Source organism: Desmodus rotundus, chromosome 8 (genome assembly GCF_022682495.2).
Source record: "Desmodus rotundus isolate HL8 chromosome 8, HLdesRot8A.1, whole genome shotgun sequence".
Classification (NCBI taxonomy): Eukaryota; Metazoa; Chordata; class Mammalia; order Chiroptera; family Phyllostomidae; genus Desmodus; species Desmodus rotundus.
In genome coordinates this window covers 77,374,330-77,399,881 of record NC_071394.1, presented here as the reverse complement: position 1 = coordinate 77,399,881, position 25,552 = coordinate 77,374,330, and the positions used below count along the sequence as shown (strand labels likewise).

At 41.5% G+C, this 25,552-nt stretch overlaps 1 pseudogene; it reads left to right on the top strand.

The window, feature by feature from the left end:
• The first annotated feature begins 15,483 nt into the window (after positions 1 to 15,483).
• On the top strand, positions 15,484 to 18,518 carry LOC112301089 (keratin, type II cytoskeletal 8 pseudogene; annotated as a pseudogene).
• The last annotated feature ends 7,034 nt before the right edge of the window (positions 18,519 to 25,552 follow it).

Genomic DNA, 25,552 nt, shown 5'->3' with positions numbered 1-25,552 from the left:
AGAGAGGGCATCCTTGTCTAGTTCCTGATCTTAGTGGGAAAGCTCCAAGTTTTTGTCCATTGAGTGTGATGGTGGCTGTAGGTCTCTCATATATGGCCTTAATTATGTTGAGGACTGCTCCCTTTATTCCCACTTTGCTGAGTGTTTTTATCAGAAATGGATGCTGTATCTTATCGAACGCTTTTTCCGCATCTATTGATATGATCATGTGATTTTTGTCTTTGCTGTTGTTGATGTGATGTATTATGTTTATTGATTTGCGAATATTGTACCATCCTTGCATCCCTGGGATGAATCCCACTTGGTCATGGTGGATGATCTTTTTAATATATTGCTGGATGCGGTTTGCTAATATTTTGTTGAGAATTTTAGCGTCTATGTTCATCAGCGATATTGGCCTGAAGTTTTCTTTCTTCTTTGTGTCTTTATCTGGTTTTGGGATTAGGATGATGTTGGCTTCATAAAAAGAGTTTGGGAGTCTTCCATCAGTTTGGATTTTTTCGAATAGTCTGTGAAGGATAGGGGTTAGTTCTTCCTTAAATGCTTTGTAGAAATCTCCTGTGAAACCATCTGGTCCAGGGCTTTTGTGTGATGGGAGTTTCTTGATGACTGCTTCAATTTCCTTTGCTGATATTGGTCTGTTCAGGTTTTCTGCTTCTTCTTCAGTCAGTTTTGGAAGATTATATTTTTCTAGAAATGTGTCCATTTCATCTAGGTTTTCAAATTTCTTAGCATACAGGTCTTCATAGTAATTTCTTACGATCCTTTGTATTTCTGTGGTATCAGTTGTAATCTCTCCACTTTCATTTCTAATTCTGTTTATTTGGATCCTCTCTCTTTTCTTCTTGATAAGCCTACTTAAAGGCTTGTCGATTTTGTTTATCTTTTCAAAGAACCAGCTTCTGGATTCATTGATCCTTGCAATTGTGCTTTTAGTCTCTATGTCATTTAGTTCTGCTCTGATCTTGGTTATTTCCTTCCTTCTGCTTGCTCTGGGCTGTCTTTGTTGTTCCTCCAGTTCTTGTAGGCATAGGGTTAGGTTGTTTGTTTGAACTGTTTCTAACTTCTTAAGGTAGGCCTGTATTGCTATGAACTTCCCTCTCAGGACTGCCTTTGCTGTGTCCCATAGGTTTTGGGTTGTTGTGAGTTTGTTTTCATTTGTTTCCAGGAAGTTTTTGATTTCTTCCCTAATCTCGTTCTTGACCCATTCATTGTTTAATAGCATGCTATTCAGTCTCCATGTTTTTGAATGTTTTGGGTTTACACCCTTGGGGTTGGTTTCTAGTTTCAGACCCTTGTGGTCAGAGAAGATGCTTGATATGATTTCAATTTTCTTGAATTTGTTGAGGGTTGCTTTGTGTCCTATCATGTGGTCTATCTTTGAAAAAGTTCCATGGACACTTGAAAAGAATGTGTATTTTGCTTCTTTGGGATGAAAAGCTCTGTATATATCAGTTAAGTCCATTTCCTCTAGGGTATTGTTAAGTGACACAATATCTTTGTTGATCTTTTGTTTGGAAGACCTGTCCATTTTTGATAGTGGGGTGTTAAAATCCCCTACTATAATTGTGTTGCTGTCAATATCTTTCTTGAAATCCTCCAAGATTTTCTTTATGTATTTGGGTGCTCCTATGTTGGGTGCATATATATTTACAATGTTTATGTCTTCTTGGTGGATTCTTCCTTTGAGTATTATGAAGTGACCTTCTGGGTCTCTCTTTATGGCCCTTCTTTGGAAGTCTATTTTGTCTGATATGAGTATTGCTACCCCTGCTTTTTTTTTCCTGTCCGTTTGCTTGGAAAATTTGTTTCCAGCTCTTCACTTTCAGTCTGTGTAAGTCTTTTGTCCTGAGATGGGTCTCTTGTAGGCAGCATATGTGTGGGTCATGTTTTCTTATCCATTCAGCTGTTCTATGTCTTTTGATTGGAGCATTTAATCCATTTACGTTTAAGGTTATTATCGATAGGTAGTTATTCATTGCCATTATTTCCTACCAGTGTTCCTCTGTCTTTCTCTTTTCCTTCCTTTCCTTAAAGCAGTCCCTTTAGCATCTCTTGCAGAGCTGGTTTGGTGGAGCTGTATCCTTTTAGACTTCTTTTGTCTGGGAAACTCTTTATTTGGTCTTCTATCTTGGTTGAAAGCCTTGCTGGGTAAAGTAGTCTTGGTTGCAGGCCTCTGGTTCTCAGTACTTGGAATATTTTTTGCCATTCTCTTCTGGCTTGGAGCGTTTCCATTGAGAAGTCAGTTGCTAACCTTATTGGGGCTCCCTTGTATGTTACTTCCTTTTTCTCCCTTGCTGCCTTTAAGATCCTCTCTTTGTCTTGGAAATTTGCCATTTTAATTATGATGTGTCTTGCAGTGGGTCTCTTTGGGTTCCTCTTGTTTGGGACTCTCTGTGATTCCTGGATTTGGGTGACTTTTTCTCTTCTCAGATTAGGGAAATTTTCCATCATTACTTTTTCAAACAGGTTTTCTATCCCTTGCTCTTCTTCTTCTCCTTCTGGTATTCCTATTATACGGATATTGTTACGTTTCATGTTGTCCTGCATTTCCCTTATTGCCTCTCCATTCTTTCTGAGCCTCTTTTCCTTTTCTTGCTCCTTCTGGTGTTTTTTTCTACTTTATCCTCCAGCTCGCTGATCCGATCCTCTGCTTCGTCAAGTCTGCTTTTCATTCCTTCTACTGTGTTCTTCAATTCAGAAATTGTATTCTTCATTTCCTCTTGGCTCTTGTTGATATTTTCTATTTCCTTTTTCATGTTTATATAGTTTGCAGTGAGTTCATTGTAGTTTCCTTGTAGTTTCTGGTAGTTCTCTTTGAGCTCAGAGAGCTCAGCGAGCTTCCTGATGACCATTGCTTTGAACTCAGTATCTGATAGTTGAGTTGCCTCTTTTTCGGTTAGTATTCTTTCTGAGACTTCCTCCTTTCCTTTCATTTGGGAATTGTTTCTTTGTCTTCCCATTGTTTGTGAGGCTCTTCTTGTTGGCCTCTGCTTCTTAAATTGCTTTGTTCTGACTCCCTGGATTTATGATATGAACTTCTATGGTAGAATGCCAATGGGATTCGGTGGTGCTGTCTCCTTACTCTGCTGTGCTCACTGGTCTTGAGCTGACGTTTATGTGTTTAACACGGTCTAACTCTAGTCTTTTCAGCACTCCAGGTTTTGTTGTCTCACCGTCAGATCTTTCAATGTCCTCTGTCTTTGGTCTCTGATCTTCATATATGCTGGAATACTGTTGGCTGTTCGCTCTGCTCCTCAGATCAGCTAGGTATTTCCCTGGCGCTGAGGGGAAGTGGATTCCGCTCCCACCTATGTTGCCGCCATCTTAAGTCAGGGAACACATTCTTTTTAATGCTTATACCTGCTTAAGATAAGTTTACTTATCTTATACTTACAACCTAAGAGACTCCTGATTAACATGCTAACTATAAGGGCTATTATGAGGGACCAAGTAAAATATATGAAAGTCCTATATCAAACACTTAATATAAAAATTGTACTAATGTTCTTTGGAGCTAACTCTTTAATCTCTCCATATGTCTCTAAGGGCATAATAAAAATTATTGCATTCACTTCTGTCTTGCAGCCTTGATATCCTGATAATGGGGAATACCTTCAATTTTTCTTCCTTTTATATTAAGCTAATGTGTTTAATTTATTAAATTTCTCAGTGAACTAAATAATAACCTGAAAGACCTCTGTATTCTTTCAGTATGGATTAAAAATGCATAGCTACTCAGAGTTAAGTGCAACCAGCTTTGCTTTACTTTATAGCTAGAACTTTGAGGGAACCACTGCTCCTTGAGGTTTTGTTTAAATTGCAGTGAAATAGTTGCTGTTCAGGGTGACAGACACTCCACTATTCACTGCCCCTGATTTTATCTGCCCTGAGATAAATCCATTATAGTGACGTTCCTTAAATTCTGAGGCAGGGCAAAACACAGGCAGATGTTTTCTCAAGTTGATTTTTCTCTATTTTTCTCTTTTTATGGGAGTGGTGGTATCTTTAGAAAACCTTACCTTTTTAAAGCATCCTTAGGAAGTCTTTTTGGAGCTTTGACTTGCAGTCAAAACTGTAATTAGTCTTATTTTCCCCTCCAAACATGAAATATGAGAAACATGGGATTTTGCCTTCCCTCCCAAAGCAGGCGCATGTTTGGAACTTACTTTAGAGATGTTGAAGATCTGATGATTCAAGTGAAGGCAGGGGCTGAAGTGGGGCTGAAAAGCTTGGTGGATCTAAGCTTCTGGCTGATAGAGGTGGTTTTGAGCCTGAAAAAGTTACATAGCTCAACAATTCCTAAAAATTGATCTACAGCCCATAGGTCTTCCTGATAAGGTATTTAATAATTGAAGAAGTGCTGGTCCCTTCTTGATTTTTTACAAGGACTTTTGGCTTCTTAGATTTCCATTATACAGAAAGTCTATTCCTAAAATCCTATTAAATAGTTACTAAGTAGTCATTACTAACGCTCACTCAAATTTGACATTCAGAAACTAAACTTAGTGCACTACAGACTTACTAAGGCCTCACATTCAGCATTAATTTTCTATGTGCCAACTAAGCGGGTCCTATCTCTATTCCTCAGTGAGACCAAGTACATTACCTACCTCGTGCCTTTGCACTTGCTGTTTCTTGTACCTTAGAATGCATTTCTTGTATCTTCACATTTGGCTCCATCTTGCCACTAGGTGTCAGCTCAAATGACTCCCCAGGATGCCTGCCCTGCTCACCTCATTAAAATAGCCACCCACCAGTCACTTTCGGTGACCTTATCCTACTTTGTTTTGTACACTGCTTTTTGTGTTTATTACCAGTCTTGCCTCTGGAATTTCTACTCCATGAGAACTAAAGCCTTGTTCATCTCATTTACTTCTATATCACCAACTTCTAGAAACTGTGCCAAATGCCTAGTGGACATTCAATATTTGCTGGATGAAGGAAAATCTAGTTTCCGTGTACCTTTACATACTGGCCTGTGCATGTTAGATTCCTCTTGGACACTGGGAGCAAGTGCATAGGTGGACTATGGTGTTTTTGTAGCACTAAAACAAAATGATTGCAGGCTTTTTAAAAAGTTTTAGAGTCACTAATCAAGGAGAAGGTTCTTCGCCTGATACTCATAATAGGTTCCAGAGGTTCATGAACCCTTTGAAATTTTATGCATATTTTTCTGGGGAGAAGGTCAGTAATGTTAATGGGAGAAACCTGGTTTTTCTTGCCAATGCTATAAAAAATTACAGATCATTAAATCTATTAGCATTCAAGCAGGGTTTATTGATGGGCCTTGCTGAGGTGAGGGTGGTGAAAGGCTAGGTTCAGGGCAAAGCAGGGTAAGGGTGGCCAAAGTAAGAGTGGCCAAAGTCCAGGACTTCTGAGGACTTATAAAGTTGGCAGGATGGCAGGTGAGGGGGTTAAATATTGATTGACAGGTAAAGGTGGTGCCAGCTCTGGGGAGGGGCTGGTCATGAATACCCAAAGGTGTTAATGGGCTTCTTCCTTTGGGCACTGTGAACCCTTTCCAGCTTTTCCGGTCTTGGAATAAAAGCATATTGAAAGGCTTTCTTTCCCAGATAGTGGAACAGATACTTAGAATTTCAAGGGCTTCCCTCCTTCCTGCCTTGGCTTACTCTTCATCCTACCTAAGTGCTAAAAGGCATTTCCTGGTAACCAGGACGTTAGATGCTGGTCAGCAACAGCAGTGCAGTCTCAGAGTTCTTCCTATGCTATCTCCTGCCTCAAGAATATTCCTCATGTTCCTAGTGGGATGGGAAGCACTGGCTGAGACCCACTTGCTGCTGATCTAGACCAAGTCCAAGCCAACTCTACTGCACCCAAGCACATACCTGGGCAACCCACATTTCCTCCTCCCTTCCAGCCTGGGAACTCACCTTCAGATTCTAAACAAGATGCTAACCAAGTGCTTTTATTTGCCTTTGCATTTTTTAAAATCAATTTTATATGAAAGAATTATTTTAAACGACTGAAGTTCCTAAGACATTTGTGTAAGCATATACAAAAATAGAGCAGAAAAAAATATTTTGAAAACTTTGGTGATTTGTTGCCTAAAACTCCCCATGGTTTTTACATCTCAGGTATGACTGAAGCATTTCAACATAGCTTGCTACTACTGTCAGTCTTGCTGATGTCTAAGACTTCAGGCTCTGGTGTCCGATGGATTTCTGTTCGAACCCAGGCCCAACCACTCTATGACCATGCACAGGTTGCTCTTACTACTCTCAGGACTGCAAAATGGTGCACTAGCCTTGAGGATTGTGATAAGGAGCATGTGATACTGCACACCGAGGACCTCCCAGCTACTTTATATGTATTAACTCAGTAATACAGGGGGACCCCCCCAAAAAAGGGAATTATCTTCTGGAAGGTGGGCCCCTTATAGTACAGGCTTTCCCTGCTAGGTGAATGTTTTAGGAACTCATCTCCATCAGTGAACCAGCTGGCATTGTTGTGAGAGGCTACGTTCGGCTTCAGTGAAATTTTTTTGAAAACCCTTTCAGTGCATTTGCCCATTTCATGATGGGTGATTTACAAGCGCACCTGCCCACACTGTGCTGAGTGTTCAGCAGTTTTTGACCAAAAGCAGCATGACTCCCATGCCCCACCCTCCCTATTCACCCAACTTGCCCTGAGTTACTTCTTTTTGTTTCTCCAGATAAAAAAAAAGGTCCTCAAAAGGGAAATGTTTTGCCAACATGGAAGAGGTGAAACAAAATATGGCAGAATTACTAAAAGACATCAAAATAGACGAGTTCAAAAATATTTTGAGCAGTGAAAAAAAATCTTGATAGGTGTCTTGCATCAAATGGAGAGTACTTTAAAGGTGACTGAAGTTTAAACATAAGAATAAATACACAATTTTAAATAAATAAATCTGGGTTTTGAGGGGTTCCCCCTCATATAGTCCTCATGCGAATCTATAAGGTAGGTCATTTAATAGTCATTGCAGTCTATAGACTGGGGAACGGAGGCACAAGGGAACTGAGTAACTTGACCAAGGTTATTAAATGTCCCTGCAAAAAAATTAAATAAATAAATAAATAAATAAATAGATATCCCTGCAGAATTCGGTCTCCATATGTACACCATTCCACAGGGCCTGACACATAGTGGGTATATCACATGGCCTTGGAGTTGTTCGAATGACTAAACGGGAAGATAATTCAGTACGTGGAGCCTGGCACCGAGCAAGCATTTCATAGATGTTACTGCTTCATTGAAAGCAGTCCTTCCTGTCAGAACGGTTGGTGGCATAACTACCCCAAATGTAGCCTAATCCCTGAAAACATGAATATTTCATTTTTATGGACCAGAAGGTCATTGCGGGTAAACCAAGCTCCGACTACGAAGTGTTTGTAAAACACTTCTCTCTGTCATCAGTGGCAAATGGCAAATGCAGCCCCAAGTGAGACACTCAGTGCTCAGGTGCAGCAGCAGTGGAGTCCCCACAACTGGTTTTGTGGCATGATTTTGATTATGGTCCTGGCTGTGTATTCCACTCGAGTTCTCTAGCCATCTCTGCAATTATTTGGTTTAGCCAATATCTTTTTAATATATCCCCACCTTATTTTTGTTAAACAAGCTCTATAGCTTGCACCTAAGGACTCTGAGATTTTCATGTCATTTGTTTATGAAATATTTACAGAGCAGCTATTGTGTGATAAGCACTGGAGATAGAGCAGGGAACCATAGAGAAATGTTCCTGCTCTCACAGAGCTTATGTGAGGAGTTTTTGTGACAATAGCCTTACTCCTGCTTGACTCCTGCCTTTGAGTTGTCATTCAGCTGGTTAAATATCCCCAGCTCCCTTGTCCTCTCCCAGGTGACAGTTTTATTTCTATTACAACTTTGGTCCCCTCCTCTGATGTTCTGTGGGTTGATGGAGCATTTGTGAGAAATGTTACATAGCAAGTGCTAAAAAGTCAATTGAATTAAATAAAAGAAAAAAATTATTGGTTCAGGAAATTGAAAATTCTAGGGCAGGTCAACTTCAGGAAAGACTGGTCATTGGCTCTAGATTACTGTGCTAGGGCTGCCATAGCAAAGTACTGCCTATGGAGTGGCTTAATGACAGATATTTATTGTCTCACTTTCAGAGGCTAGAAGTATGAGATCAGGGTATGGGCAGGGTCAGTGCCTTCTGAGCCTGTGAGGGAGAATCTTTTTCCTGCCTCTCTCTTAGCTTCTTCTGCTGGTTTGCTGGCAACCTTTGGCACTCCTTGGAATAAATCTGCTTAAAGTATTAATTAGCAGAAAACAGACAGGATGCTCCTGTTCACAAAATGAGACTTATTTAATTCTTCCATGATAGGAAGTTTTTGGCTGACAAATGGCTCTCCCCAGAAAATTCAGGGTCTCCCTAAACTCTCGGAGATAAGAGTAGTTTGGGAAGTTGTACCTAAGTTACAGAGCCCCAAGTACCTGCATTTCCTCACGATTGCATTTATACCCACATTTCCATTTTGAACCAAACTTTCTAGAAGCTCACTCATTCTTGTGACAAGACTCTCAGAAAAGACACTGTCCCTGGAGCACTTATTAATATTCATCATTATCTCTAAACAAAGATCAAAATCAGATTATGTTGTCAGGCTTATGAAAATGCATTATGAAAAGTCACTAAATATTGCTCTGCAGAGGATGGTACTTGAAGCTTTAAAGATGTAGTCAGTACCTCTCCATCCACCTAGCCTCACACGACAGTTAACCCAGAAAGTGAGTGGATTCGCATCTTGACTTATTTGTTAAATGAGGCAGAATTGATACACTGAGAACAAAATTAATTTGCCAACCTGGCTCTTGGTTTATAACGGATCTGTCTCTAATCCCAAGCTCAGCCCCTCTAATTCTCTGGGAAAGTTACTGAACTTCTCCGGGCATGTTTCCTCATCTGCAATATAGAAATAAATGTACACAGAAAGTAGTTTTGAGGATTAAATAAGTTAAGCTATGAAATTATGTGGTCTAGTACCTGTCTACAGAAAGCATTCAGCACAATGGCAACCATGGCAAAGTTAAAAAAAAACAGCAAAACCTTTTTTCTTTAATAATCAGAAAAACATAAGTGCCTTTGATCCTTTTCCTTGAATATGGTGTTTAGATAAATGGAATCTTTGAAAAAAACACACCTGAATAATGTGGGGAACTGTTCCACGCGTGGGAAATGTGGCCCAGCCCCCACTCGGAAAAGCCAGTGGGGAGCAAGGTTTGGTGGGCAGGACCCATGCCCACGGACAGGTTCTCCCATGGGGAATCAGGCCTGCATTGTACCTAGACTGCTATGATGCTTGCTCTTTCTAAAACTCCCTCACCCTGAATTGTGGCAGCAAATGTTTACTGAGTATCTTTAACTTCCTAAAGTCTGTGTTAAACCACCCAAGTATGGAGTGTAACCAGTTCAACCACTTTGCCCCTTGATCTGTAACATCTTTCTTTTTGAAGTAATTAGCAGCATTCTGTCCTTTGTTGTCTGTAAAAGGTGATCACCTACAGTGAACCTGTGCATAGTAAATGAGGACCATCCTCAATATAATGTGCCTAGAAAAGCAATAAAAGCCTGTCCAGGCAGGGGTCGGCTCTCTCTTGGGCTCTCTCTAGCCCTCTCACCCTCTCTCACTTAGAGAGTGGTCATGCCATCCCTTTTTCTCCCCAGGATTTCTGTAGTCCGTGTGTATTTGTCGTGTGTATTTGTCTATTGCCGCCACAACACAGGATCCTGCTGGCCAGGATCCACATTAGAATAATATTTTTAATCTTGAAAGAAATACCTATCAAGTTGCAAAATAGTGTTTCATCGTGTATTTACTGTTGTATCAGAGTAATTTATACCACTAAGTAATTGTTTTGAAAAGCTATCTATGCATACATACAGTACAGAGTTCTTAAAGAAACAAACTGGAGCAGGTATTTTGGCATCTTTCACTGAACCTGAGAAAAGTGTTGAGATGTTATACGAGCGCAATAGATAAGGAATGATGCCCATTTTTACAGTCAGAAGGGGGAGCATTGGGGGAGTATGTAGATGGTGGCATCCTTTATAAGTGATAGTCAAAGTTTCCTATAACACGCTGCTCTTTTATACAATAAATTTAGAGAATGCTTTGGAGCCTAGTAAATCAAAAATACTTAGAACGTTATTGATTAAATAAAAAAAAATCAAATTAATCTTCTTCCAAAATCTACTTGCAGTTACAGAATATTACCTGAAATTTTAGAGTATTGAGGAAAAATTGCCAGCCAAAAACCAGGTTGTTAGAGTTTAGAAGATATCAGACTTTTATTTTTTTAAAACACGTGTATTGATTTTACAGAGAGAGGAAGTGGCGAGAGGAAGAAAGAGAGAAACATCGATTGGTTGCCTCCCATACACGCCCTGACCTGAGGCCAAACCCACAACTTTTGCTTGTACAGCACAATGCTCCAAGTAACTGAGTCATGCCAGCAAGGGCAGATCTCAGACTTTTGTATTTACTTGACTCAAAGTCTAACATCAGATTATACCCAAATAAAGTAAATGATATTATTGCAGACAAGAATCCAAGGGCATTTTATATTCTTTTTTTCCTTAAGGAACCCGTCATAATTTTGTAGGATCTGATGAGTATTTTATTTTTGGTTGCCTTAATTGTGGAAGGAGTATAAGTGATAAGGTGAAGAGAGGAGGAAGATGCTGAGAAATCTACTCTCCTGCCCATAAAACAAGAAAGCTTAGAGGTGTCTGGTCCCTTTTTTTTTTTTTTTTACCACATAACTGAGCCTATTATTCTGATGACAAATGATCTTCTTAGATCTCTTTTTAGTCCTATAATTTTGGAATTCCAAGAGTAACATATCCTTTTGGCTATTAAGGTAATTAAGGCAAAGATCGTACTTTGGCAAAAGTAAGATTATGGCCCCAGTCATCCAGATAATTGCTACAATCCTCTGCTGTCCTTTGGCTTTGGAAGCCTGTCATGTTTTATCAAAAGGAATGCCCTCTTGATTGAGGGAAAGAGATGGTTAACTGGGTTCATCGAGAACTGCAAACACTCATATGCTAGGTACCACAGTGAATGTCAGCCATATGATCTCTGCCCTGCAGAATTTTGGAACTGCTGACAGAGCTAGACTGAACACAGATTGTCTTATAGGTCTGGGCAATTTTAGTGATAATGACAAGTAACAAAAAGACTTTCCCCAAAGGCCACTGGACTAAATAGCCTTTTCACTTAAGGACCCGCAGTAAAATTGTGAAGATACCAAAACTTTTTTCAGCAACAACCCACCACACATTCTAGTTTTACCCTCTCATTGTTTGACCTCTCACCCTTCCTTGCCACCATCTCTTGTCCTCTCCATATTGGATCCCCACAGTTGCCTTTTGCCCCACATGGAACCTTTTCTATGAACCCCTTTATTTCTCACAATGTACCGATCTTCTGCCCTGATTGCCCAGGGGTGGGAAAGAGTGAGATCTGTGGATGACCTGGATGGTGCATGAACCCCCCTCTCAGGCTGTGGACTCACCCCTTGAAGAGTAATGCTAAGTGAAGCTGGCATTTTAGGCACAAGGTGAGCTCAACAGTTACTACTGTGAATATCTACTATGTGCTGGAGTTTTAGAAATAGCTGTGGCTCATTCCCTTTAACTACAGTCTAGTACAGGCCAGCGAGGAAGATATTGTTGCTTTCTCACACTACAGGGCAGCCGCTCTTTCGTTCTACTTACAGGAAAGCAAGTGGAAACATGAGTGGACTGACCAGAACTGAGTTTTCAGATTGGCATTTTGGCTAGCAGAGGAGGGTCACTTCAAAGATGGACCCTTATTTGGAATTTTCCAACTGAGACAGCTCCTGAGAATTGGGCACTTGATCTGCATGGCATTTGCTGAATTTGAGGAAGCAGGGCAAGCCTCTCCTGTGTAGGCAAATGGGAATCATCTATAAGGAAGGAGTCCCGCCATGACCTGTTGTTCAGACTTGGTGGCCCCAGTTGGGGGCTGGGTTCCAAAGGCCCAGCTGCTCTGGATGATCTCAGAGTGACCCTGCTGGCCACATCCCACTGACAGGCACACTGTGTATCTTTCTTGCTCTGCTCCCCTCACTGCCCACCAAAGATGCAGCCCAAAGGGTGGGAAAGCTAACACTTCAGGGGCCATCTTCAATCAGTGGGAAGAGGAGCTCTCAGATGGGTCTTCCATCCTCCATTCCTTTAGCAAGACAATTCTGGGCAGTATGCCATGTGCTTTCCAAGAGGTCCTCGTGGACCTGAGTTCCTGTTGCCCCAGTCCCACAGCAGTTTCAGTCCTGCACATTTATTCTTGTGTCCTCACCCCCGCTTCCCCAATCTCACTTCCTGGGATTCTCCTAATAGAGTACTGCACTCACGTCCTTGTCTTAGGAGTTCCACACAGAGACATCGAGAGTGTAGCTTTCTCTGATGATAATCTCTAACATGTCAGGACTATAGGTGTCTATCATTAACTTTGACTTATTAAAGTTATGAAATGCCTTATCCTGCTAATTAAAGTAAAAAAATGTAAATTGTTAAAAATTTAATATATATGAAAATTGAAATCATATCAAGTATTTTCTGTGACCAAAAAGGACTGAAACTAGAAACCAACCTCAAGGAAAAAAAAAAACACTCAAACTCATGGGGATTGAATAGCATGCTATTAAACAATGAACGTGTGAAAAATGAGATCAAGGAAGAAATCAAAAAGTTTCTGGAAACAAAGGAAAATGAATTCACAACAATCCAAAACTTATGGGACACAGTGAAGGCAGTCCTGAGGGGGAAGTTCACAGTGATACAGGCCTACCTAAAAAAGATAGAAACATTTCAAATAAACAACCTAACCCTACACCTACAAGAACTCGAGGAAGAAAAACAAAGACAGCCCAGGGCAAGTAGAAGGAAGTAAATAACCAAGATCAGAGAAGAATTAAATGACATAAAAAATAAAAGCACAGTTCTAAGGATCAATAAATACAGGAGCAGGTTCTTCGAAAAGATAAACCAAATCAACAAACCTTTAAGCAGACTCATCAAGAAAAAAAGGGAGAGGACCTAAATGATCACAATCAGAAATGAAAGAGGAGAGATTACAACTGATACCACAGAAATACAAAGGATTGTAAGAAGTTACTGTGAAGAACTATATGCCAAGAAATTTGAAAACCTAGGTGAAATGGGAAAATTTCTAGAAAAATATAATCTTCCAAAACTCAATGAAGAAGAAGCAGAAAGCCTGAACAGACCAATAACAGCTGATAAAATTAAAGCAGTAATCAAAAAACTCCCAACACACAAAAGCCCCGAACCCAATGGGAGAATTTTACAAAGCATTTAAGGAAGAGCTAGCCCCTATCCTTCACAGACTATTCCCACAAATTCAAGAAGACGGAAGACTCCCAAACTCATTTTATGAAGACTTCATCATCCTAATCCCAAAACCAGATAAAGATATAACAAAGAAAGAAAACTTCAGGCCAATATTGCTAATGAACATAGATGCTAAAATCCTCAAAAAGATATTGGCAAACTGCATTCAGAAATATGTTAAAAAGATTATACACCATGATCAAGTGGGATTCATCCCAGGGACACAAGGATGATACAATATTCACGAATCAATAAACGCAATACATCACATAAACAAAAGCAAAGACAAAAATCATATGATCATATCAATAGATGCGGAAAAAGCATTTGATAAGGTACAGCATCCATTTATGATGAAAACACTCAGCAAAGTGGGAATAGAGGGAGCATTCCTCAACTAATAATAAAGGCCATATATGAGAGACCTACAGTCAACATCATACTCCATGGGCAAAAACTTAAAGCTTTCCTACTAAGATCAGGAATAAGACAAGGATATCCACTTTCACCACTCCTATTCAACATAGTATTGGAAGTCCTAGCCACAGCAATCAGACAAGAAAAAGAAATAAAAGGCATCCAAATTGGAAAGGAGGAAATGAAACTGTCACTGTTTGCAGATGACATGATAATGTACATAGAAAATCCTATAGACTCCACCAAAAAACTACTCAACTTAATACATGAATTTGGCAAAGCAGCAGGATACAAAGTCAATATTCAGAAATCAAAAGCATTTTTGTACACCAACAATGAAATATCAGAAACAGAAATCAGGAAAAAAAATCCCATTTGATATAGCAACAAGGAAAATAAAGTACCTAGGAATAAATCTAGCCAAGGATGTAAAAGACCTGTACTCAGAAAACTACAGAACACTGAAGAAAGTAGTTAAGGAAGACACAAACAAGTGGAAGCATGTACTGTGCTCATGGATTGGAAGAATTAACCTCATCAAAATGTACATACTACTCAAAGCAATTTATAGATTCAACACAATCCCTATTAAAGTACCAATAACATAGTTCACAGATATGGAACAAACATTTCAAAAATTTATATGGAACCATAAATGACCCCAAAGAGCTTTAGCAATTTTGAGAAAGAAGAACAAAGTAGGGGGAATCACAATACCTGATATCAAACTGTATTACAGGGCCACTGTAATCAAAACAGCCTGGTACTGGCATACGAACAGAACATATTTGCTAATTATACCTCAGATAAGGGTTTGATCTCCAAAATATATAAAGAACTCACAAGACTCCACTCTAGGAAGACAAACAACCCAATACAAAAATGAGCAAAAGACTTGAACAGACACTTCTCCAAGGAGGACATACAGAGGACCCAGAGACATATGAAAAGATGCTCAGCTTCACTAGCCATCAGAGATGCAAATGAAAACCACAATGAGATACCACTTCACACCAGTGAGAATGGCCATCATAAACAAATCAACAAACAACAAATGTTGGAGAGGATGTGGAAAAAGGAAACTCTAGTGCACTGTTGGTGGGAATGCAGATTGTTGCAGCCACTGTGGAAAACAATATGGAATTTCCTCAGAAAACTAAAAATGGAACTGCCTTTTGACCCAGCAACTCCACTGCTGAGATAATATCCTAAGAACCCTGAAACACCAATCCAAAAGAACCTATGCACCCCAATGTTCACAGCAGCACAATTTACAATAGACAAATGCCACGAGCAGCCTAAGTGCCCATCAGTAAATGAGTGGATCCAAAGACTATGGTACATTTACACAATGGAATACTATGCAGCAGAGAGAAAGAAGGAGCTCCTACCCTTTGCAACAGCATGGATGGACCTGGAGAGCCTTAGGCTAAGTGAAATAAGCCAGGTAGTGAGGGTAAATACCATATGATCTGCCCTTTAAGTGGAACCTAACTAACAAAACAAACAAGCAAGAAAAATATAACCAGAGACATTGAAATTAAGAACAATCTGATAGTAACCAGAGGGGAGGAGGGAGGGAATAATGGGGAGAAGGGGGGGAGGGTTTTCAGGAACAACTATAAAGGACCCAGGGACAAAACCAAGGGGGGTGGGGGAAGCAAGGGAGGGAGGCGGGGATGGCTGGGGTTAGGGGGGAGTTAGTGGGTAAGTGCAGACAACTATACTTGAACAACAATGAAATACTTTAAAAAAACATTTAATACATATATTTCAATGCCATCAAGTAATACAGAAGAAAAGCCTTTAAGATAGCATAATAAGAATGAAAAATTAAGTTGAAGAGTTATACACTAAGATGTTTATGTACCTGTTTAAAGACATACCAAGCAACATCTTACATAATTGATGACTATATATATTTGTGGTCAAATGATACATTCCAAATTCACGGTGTTAGTCACCTCAGAGCAGGCAGGCAGTGGGCGGAAACAGACAAGAAAATGGGGCTTCCAAGGGACATAGAGGGAATTTCAACTTTATCTCCAAGCTTTGTCATGTATTTTATAGAAAAGATTTGAAGAAAAGTTGATAAATTGTTATCATTTGTTCTTTTTGGTTGGAAAGGATGTATGCATTGGTTATATTTTTCTGTTATGTATTTAACATTTTCCCCAAATTGAAAAGTTAAAGCAGTTTGACATGTTTTCTAATAAAATTCAGTGAATTCAAAGCTTTGAAAAGGAATTACGATGACCTGTACAAACTCGGCCCCAACCAATAACCATACTGGCAGTTTAACACATACTTCTTCAGCTGTTTTTTTTTCTACCTTAGTATTTGTTGACTTGAAATGCAACTCTAAGTCTTGCTGTCTCAGAAGCTCAGAACTTCTGTTGTTGACTATGGCAACCAGGGAGGAAGTATTGGTAACAGAGAAATTTTAAAAGTATATTAATTTTTTTCCCAGAAAATGTAAAATTAGCACTATGGAGTGTGACTTATTTCACAGTCACACAGAGAAAGTTCCCAAAGTAAAGAATATTTGTTCTTGCCCCAGGTAGCTGAACACCCATCCAGAATTTTTATCAGAAATAAATCAAGTTTGACCACATTTTTATCTTTCCTCTGCCATCCATCTATAAAAACTGTAACATACAAGCTTTATTCTATCTTCCACAGAACTCTTGGTTACTGGGTTAGTTTTCTTCTTTTTATGATTACGAATAGCCATCATTAAACTTGCAAACTAAACCTACAGTTTGGAATCTTGTGTGTGGCTGCAACATGGTATTATTCAGTATTATTAATATACTGAATTAATATACATGATAGGAGACAAAAGCACATTTTGATAAATACTCATGAAATGTGCCAGACTGATACATATTTAGAGTCTCTATCTGCACAAGGCAATGACGTGAACATATGGTTCCCAAACTCTGAAGCCTGATACTATTTGATAGATTGATGCTGGTAATTTATCATGTGTTGCTATGAGTAGAGAGGAGAATTGTAAACGCGTTAATGGTTTCTGGCATCCAGGCAACAAACCTGTCTGGCCTTTGTGTCTTTTCCCTCAGTCTCGTCTGCACCTCTGTAATGTAGGGCTCAAGGATAAAGGTCAATATGAAATTTTTTTGCTAAGTTTTCAGGAAAAGACCAGGAAGGCTTGGTTATGAGCAAAACTCAGCAGGGAATACTACAGAGATAAAACCACAATTTATTGAGCAGCTTTTTGGCTCTTTCTTGAATTACTGTCTGGTTTAGCCTCCACCCCAGCCTCCACCATATCTGTAAGGATGATGCAGAGGTCCTTCAACGTGTCCACCTCTGGCCCCGGGGCCTTCAGCAGCCGCTCATTCTCGAGTGGGCCCAGGATCAGCTCCTCGACCTTTCCCCAGGTGAGCAGCAGCTCCCAGCTTGGCCTGGGCGCCAGCATGAATCTGGCCGGGGGGTTTGGTGGAGCTGGGAGCATGGGGACCATCAAAGCCATCCAAGTGAACCAGAGTCTGCTGAGCCCCATGAAGCGAGAGGTGGACCCCAACATCTGGGCCTTGCACAACCAAGACAAGGAGCAAATCAAGAGCCTCAGCAGCAAGTTTGCTTCCTTCATCGATAAGGTGCAGAGCCTAGAGCAGCAGAATAAGATTCTGGAGACCAAGTAGAGTATCCTGCAGCAGCAGAAGACGACTCGCAGTAACATGGACAACATGTTCGAGACCTACATCAACAACCTGCAGCGGCAGCTAGAAACACTAGCCCAGGAGAAACTGAGACTGGAGGCGGAGTTCGGCAACATGAAGGGGATGGTGGAGGACCTGAAGCATAAGTACGAGGATGAGATCAACAAGCGCACATAGATGGAGAACGAATTTGTCCTCATGAAGAAGGATGTGGATGAAGCTTACATGAACAAGGTAGAGCTGGAGTCCTGCCTGGAAGGCCTGACCGATGAGATCAACTTCTACAGGCAGCTGTATAACAAGGAGATTCGTGAGCTGCAGTCCCAGATCTCCCACACGTCCGTGGTGCTGTCCATGGACAACAGCTACTCCCTGGACCTGGACAGCATCATCCCTGAGGTCAAGGCCCAGTATGAGGAGATCGCCAAATGCAGCTGGGCTGAGGCTGAAGCCATCTACAAGATCAAGTATGAGGAGTTGCAGACATTGGCCAGGTAGCACGGGACGACCTGTGTCGCATGAAGACGAAGATTTCTGAGACTAACTGGAACATCAGCAGAATCCAGGCTGAGATTGATGGGCTCAAAGGCCAGAGGGCTTCCCTGGAGGCAGCCATTAAGGATGCTCAGGCCAAGGTGGCTGAGCTGGAAGCCGCTCTGAGATCCGCCAAGCAGGACATGGCCTAGAAGCTGCATGAGTACCAGGAGCTCATGAACGTCAAGCTGGCCCTGGACGCGGAGATCGCCATCTACCGCAAGCTGCTGGAGGGCGAGGAGAGCCGGCTGGAGTCTGGGATGCAGAACATGAGTATGCATACCAAGACCACCAGCGGCTACTCAAATGGACTAAGCCTGGCTTACAGGAACTTCAACTATGCCCTGGGCTTCCAGGCCAGCCTGGGCTGTGGCAGGAGCTCTGGCTCCTTCAGCCACACCAGCACCAGCTCCTACAAGATGGTGTTTGTGAAGAAGATTGAGACCTGCAATGGGAAGCTGATGTCTGAATCATCTGATGTCCTGTCCAAGTGAATGACTACTGCGGTCCCTCCTGTCCTCCAAGCTGGCAGGATAGCAGGACAGGAGCTCTGTAGGAGAGCGGAAGGCACAGGAGACCCACCAGAGGCGCAGCCCCAGGCCTCAGCTCACCCTTGGGGTCAGAGCATTTACTGCCTGGGGCACCGCCTCTTACCCATGTCCCTGACTAAAAGCCAAATCAAGTGGGGGGTTTTTCCTCCCAAAATAAAGCCTCAGCTGGCTCTGCCACACACACACACACACAAAACAACCCCAAACAAACAAAAACAAAAAACAAAGACACAATTTATTTTCCTTTTAAGCTTAAAAAAAAATCCTGCAGTTTTGCATGCTGAAAATCTTTCTCTTTGTTTCCCTTTTCTCACTCAACCTCCAACCCCATGGGAACCAGGGATAATAGTTTCTAATGGCTGGGGGTAGGGGGCAGGGACAGCATGCTGTAAAACCATGGAAGTGATTTGAGAACTCTTGACTCCTCAGACTACAAAGTGCCAGGAACTATAAATAGTTATCCTTGGTAAGAGGGGCAGAAGGGACAGGCCTTTCACTTCTGAATGCTCTCAAGCAGGAGGGAGAGAATGTTCATTCCTTTATGGGACAGAAGTTGTCTGGGCAGGTTTGTGAGCTAAAGAATTTTGCTGCTGTTGACCTGATGGGATTTTAGAAAATCCCTCTTTGGGGGGAAAAGTAGACAAACTTCTTATTTTTCAAGGTATTTTTCTATTACATGTTTGTTATGGACTGAGTTGTATTCCCCTCCACCTCTCCCCCTAAATTCATATGTTGAAACCCTACTCCCCAGTGTGATGTATTTGGAGATAGGGCCATTAGGGAGGTGCTTGAGGTTAAGTGGGGTTATAAGGGTGGGCCCTAATTTGACTGGATTGTGTCCTTACAAGAAGAGGAAGAGACACCAGGAGAGTATATGCACACAGAAAGGGCCATGTGAGGTCATAGCAAGAAGGCAGCCATCTGCAAGCCAAGAAGAGAGTCCTCACCAGAAACCAACCCTGTGGGCACCTGGGTCTTGAACTTGTATTCTGCAGAACTGTGATAAATTAAGTTTCTGCTGCTTAAGTCACCCAGTCTATCGTATTCTGTTATGGCAGCTCGAGCTGACTGATACAATGTTGTTTAACACTGGGAGGAAGATTTCATTTCATTTGTGTATGTGTAAAGGCACTGGATACATATTAAGTGGCAAAATGGCTAAGGAATTGGCTGTTGGACTTCAGCAGGCCTTGTTCAAGTCCAAGTTGACCACTTACTGGGTGTGTGACCTCCAGCAAATTATCCTGCCTCTGTATGTTTCTTCATAGGGAGAAGAGGAAGAATAGTTTATACATGCAAAACTGTTGTGAGATTAAATGTTTGAATGTAAGTATGGCAAGTCCTAGTGGCTGGTAAACAGCTCTATACAAAACGCTAGCTCTCATAATGATGCTGGGCTTTATTGTTGGTAGCATTTTCAGTTTACGAAGTACTTCCATAACTATCATTTTACTTGATTTTTACAGTGATCTTATGAGATTAGTTGGGAAGGAAATATTATACCCACTCAAGGGAAAAGGAAACCAAAATTCAGAGAGGCCAAGCTCAAATTTCTACTAAATTAAATAAATCCAGCAGAGCCAGGCTTCAGTTTAAGGTCCCGGACTCCAACTTCAGTGCTTTCCCTCCTCATTTCCTCCCTTCTCATTGTCTTTCTTTCCCCCACCCAGTGTGTTGAGTATCTATCCCGTTCCAGGCATTTCCCCTTCTTTCCCTGGACCTCTGGATTTCTTTTTATTTGTTTTGACCTGGATGCTATGCGTGTGCGTGTGTGCACATGTGTGTGTGCATGTGCATGTGTCCAGTGTGCCCATGCTCGAGCATCCTGAGATGTGTCACTGTCACTGAGGATGACTCTGTGCCTTATGTCTCTTCTCTTTTCTGCTGGTTTGTTTTGTTTTAGCTCAAAGAAGTCAACCTCTGCTTTCAAGGACATTTTATAAATAGAACCTTAACAGTAACTCTTATTCTCATCCGAAAACTGACACCAAACACAGACAAGCAGGGCAAAAAGAAAGAGAACGGGGTCAGTGGTAGAGTAGATTATCAATATCTTTAAATGATATGAGAGCAGAGATGCCCAAAAGAGAAGTGAGAGGAGACCTGAAAGGGACAGCCACAGAGAGCTTGCTGGGCTATAAAAGCAGATTTCTTATTATAATTTTTATACTTGGAAAAATATCAAAAATCTCTCTTATTCTCATAGTATAAACCATGGAAATTAAAGCTCTGTAGAATGTCCCTGACCCTGAAAGGTAGGCAGGAGTTGAATTGGGTCTCCAGGACATAGGTGCCTAATTGGGAGATGAGATCATGACCTACATTTTTGGTCATATGGGACATGAATTTTATTTTATTTTAAAAATATATTTTATTGATTATGCTGTTAGAGTTGTCCCAATATTTCCGCCTATGCCCCCATCCAGCCAGTACCCCCATTCCCTCCACCAATCCCTCTCTTAGTTCATGTCCATGGGTCATACATATAAGTTCTTTGGCTTCTCCATTTCCTATACTGTTCTTAACATCCCCCTGTCTATTCTGTACATAGCAATTTGTACTCCTTAATCTCTGCACCTTTCCCCCCATTCTCCCCTTTCCCCTTCCCAGTTGATTCTGTTCCTGTTCTGCTTGTTTGCTCAGTTTATTTTTTAAATTTAACTGCTGATAGTTGTGAATTTATTGCCATTTTAATGTTCATAGTTTTGATCTTCTTTTTCTTATATATTCCTTTTAACATTTCATATAATAATGGTTTGGTGATGATGAACTCCTGTAGCTCTACCTTGTCTGGGAAGCACTTTATCTGCTCTTCAATTCTAAATGATGGCTTTGCTGGATACAGTAATCTAAATTGTAGGTCCTTGCTTTTCATCACTATGAATACTTCTTGCTAGTCCCTTCTAGCCTGCAAAGTTTCTTTTGAGAAATCAGCTGACAGTCTTATGGGAACTCCTTTGCAGGTAACTCTCTGCTTTTCTCTTGCTGCTTTTAAGGTTCTCTTTTTATCTTTAACCTTTGGCATTTTAATTATGATGTGTCTCAGTGTGGCCCTCTTTGGGTCTGACTTGTTTGGGACTCTCTGTGATTTCTGGACTTGTATGTCTATTTCCTTCACCAAATTAGGGAAGTTTTCTTACATTAGAGTTTTCAATTTCTTGCTCTTCCTCTTCTTCTGGCACCCTTATGATTCAGATGTTAGTACACTTGGAGATGTCCCAGAGGCTCCTTATTCTATCCTCATTTTTTAAAATTCTTTTTTCTTCTTGCTGTTCTGGTTGAATGCCTTTTCTTCCTTATATTCCAAATCATTGATTTGAATTCTGACTTCCCCTCCACTGATGGTTCCCTGTAGATTTTCCTTCATTTCACTTAGTGTAACCTTCATTTCTGCCTGGGTCTTTTTATGCTGTGAAGTACCTAATGAGTTCCTTGAGCACCCTGATAACCAGTGTTTTGAACTCCGTGTTTGATAGCTTGCTTATTTCCATTCTCCCTAGTCCTTTTTCTGGAGTTTTGTTCTATTCTTTCATTTGGTCATATTTCTTTGTCACCTCATTTTGGCAGCCTCCCTGTGTTTGTTTTTATGCATTAGGTAGAGCTGCTTTGACTCTGTCTTAGCAGCATGACCTATTATAGAAAAGTGCACCGGTATGTTGGATGGGGTACAGACTTAGGTAATCACCTGGGTCGGGCAACCTGTGTGAACCAGGTTGATGAAATCTCAGATATGGTGTCGACATTCTGTGGCTCTGTGTGGGGGAGGGCTCAGAAAGGGGACAATGCCACTGCCTGACCTCTGAAGTTTTGTACAGGAGGATGCTGTCCTCCAGCATTCACCCTGATGCCAGATACTTCAATTTCTCCCTGTATGCCACTAGTGCCCTTCCAGCTGTTGCCCCAGTGCTGAAACCCAGAGGGAGTGAGTCTGCATAAGTCCTAAGTCTGCTGCAGGCTCTTTAAGAGGAGACTCCTGAGAATCCCAGTTTCTTCTGCTTCCCCAACCCCCACTGGTTTTTATAGCCAGAAGTTATAGAGGCTTATATTCCTGGGACCAGAACCTTGGGCTGGGTGGTCTGGTTTGGGGCTGGGATCTCTCACTCCTCAGGTATCCTTCCCAATTTTTATCTACCACATGTGGGTGTGGGACCACCCATTCGGCATCTCCATGTTTCCATGCCTCTCTGCACCTCTGTCCCTCTTACCCATCTGGATGAATGTGACTTCTTTAATTCCTTGGTTGTCAGGCTTCCATATAGCTTAATTTTCTGATGATCTGTTGTTTTGGGTGACAGTTGTTTTGTTATCTAGTTGTAATTTTTGTTGTGGTTGTGTGAGGAGGCGAGCCATGTTTACTGATACCTCCAGCTTGACCAGAAGTGGGTGACATGAATTTTAAAAGCTGAGAAACACTATTCTGCAATCTGCATGAGAAGCATGGACTGGGAGTTGGAAGGGTAAGTGCCTGAAATGCTCCCACAGAGTTTGAAAGGACTATTGAATCCAACTGCCCTGTTTTATACATGAGGCAACTGATGCACAGAGAGAAGTCACTGCATGAGGGTAACAGTAATGCTTCACCCTGAAGGTGAGGGGATATTCTGAAAGACAAGGGAAGCTCTGAGTAGTTATTCTCTTCTAATTTAGAGAATGAAGAGGTGCCTTTAGGGGGCTGGGCCCAAGCCCAGGGCGTTGGCTCAATAGACCTGAAGGAAGAGCTGGGAGGGCTGCAGGAACACAAAAGTGGATGCTGTTCTAGGTAGTTCTGAGACCACAGTTCATTCTCACAAAGATTCAGATCCTGAACCTGACCCTCACCAAGATCCTGATCTTGACCTTGACCTAGACACTCAACATGACTGAATTCTGACCATTAAACTGAACCTCACACTGACTCTATCCATAACGCTCAGCCTGAGTCTTAACTCAATGCTGAATAAGCTCCTGACCCTGAACCTGACTCTCAGCCTGACTCTGCCTTCATTCAGACCCTTACCCTGACCCTTATCTGACCCTTACCTTCATTCTGTCCCTGAACCTTACTTTGAACCTCACACTAATCTAACCTTGACCCTGCCTTTCATTTGGACCCAAACCCTTACCCATGTCCTACCTCAACTTTTATCTTGACTCAGATCCTTATACTCACCCTGACTCTGATACTGACCTTTATCCTCACTCTAACCCTGATTTTGACCCATATCCTTATCATGACCCTCATTCTAACTTTCTCTCTGACCTTGAACCTGACCCTGAATCTCACCCTGGGAACCCTAGAGTCCTCAGTCTGACCCTTACATTGACCCTGAATCTCACTCTGAACTTTACCCTTCACAAGACACTGAGCCACACCCTGGCCATGCCTAGAACATTGAATCTGATTGCTCATCCTGAATTTGACTCTCATTTTTGCTCTCACTACAGCTCCAATGCTTACCCTGACCCTTACTCTCACCTTTACTTTGTACCTGACACTTAAGCTGACCCTGACAATCTCATCTTAAACCTCACCCTAACTCTGTCACATAGACTACCCTGCTTTGACCATGATCCTGACCCTGATCCTGACCATGAACCTATCACCCTGAATTTCATCTTTACCCTGAACCTTACCTCAGTCTTGACACTCCTTCTTATCCTGATCACGATCTTCACCCTTACCATGACTGACTGTGAAGCTTATTAGACCATGTCTTTTATCCTAACCTTAAAATTGATCCTCAACCTGGTCCTTACACTAAACTACGCCTTGAAACTAACCATCACACTAACCCTAACTATGACAATGTCATTGATCTTCATCATGTCCCTAAACTCTACTCAGAGCTTCACCTCACATCAACCTCACATTGACCCTGTCTCTGAATCTCATATATACTCGTACACTCACCCTGACTTTTACCTGCCTCTGACCATGATGTAGACTCTGAAGTTTGTCTTCACCCTATGCCTAAACGTGAACAGGACTTTTACTTTGATCCTCTTCCGACCCCCACACTGAACCTGATCCCAACTTGACCTCTAACCTGAACATGATTTTTAATTTTACATTCACCTGAAACTTACCCTCACTCTAACCCTACACCTAACTCTGAATCTAAAGCTTACCCTAACCCTCACATGGAACATGACCATGACCCTGTCCATGACACTGTCCCTGATGCTTAGCTTAACACTGCATCTGATGCTCATCCACACACTAACCCTGATACCGACCAAGATCCTGATGCTTACCTGACACTATCCTTCACCCCATCAACCTGATACTTAAACCAATTCTTCACCTAAAACTAACCCTCACCATGATCCTGACCCTAAATCTTGCCATGTCCCTGATTTTGACCCTAACTGCAACAATTACATTGTCACTGACCCTCTTCCTTTCACATGACTTAACCTGACCTTTAACCTGTTCCTTACTGTCATATTCCCAGTACCCTGACCCCCACAGGTATCCTCTTATGAACACATACTAAACCTCATTCTTACTTTCACCCTAATCCTGAGCCTTACAATGACCTTGTTCCAAAAGCTGTCATGACACTGACCCTCAAACTGACCCCCACCATGACTCTTACATTCTCCATGACCATCTGATGCCCAAACTGATTCTGATGTCACTCTAATACTGGCTCTGACTTTCCCACTCACAAGCCCTACCTGAACTTGATTCTCAACTTGCTTTACCTTTACCTGACCCTGATTATCACCCTACCTTGAAAACCTTGACCCTGATCCTGAAGCAGACCCTAACCCAGACACTACTCTCACACTGACCTAGATCCTGAGCTTGACCCTGAACCTTACCTGATCCTAAACTTTACCCTAATTATCACCATGTCCTACAAGATGACATTGACCATGACCATAAAACTAACCTTTACCCTGACCATTTACCTTTCTCAAACAGTAATTTGACCTTTACCCTTACTATGACTGTCATGCTGGTTCTGACATGACCCTCTCCCTGAACTTCA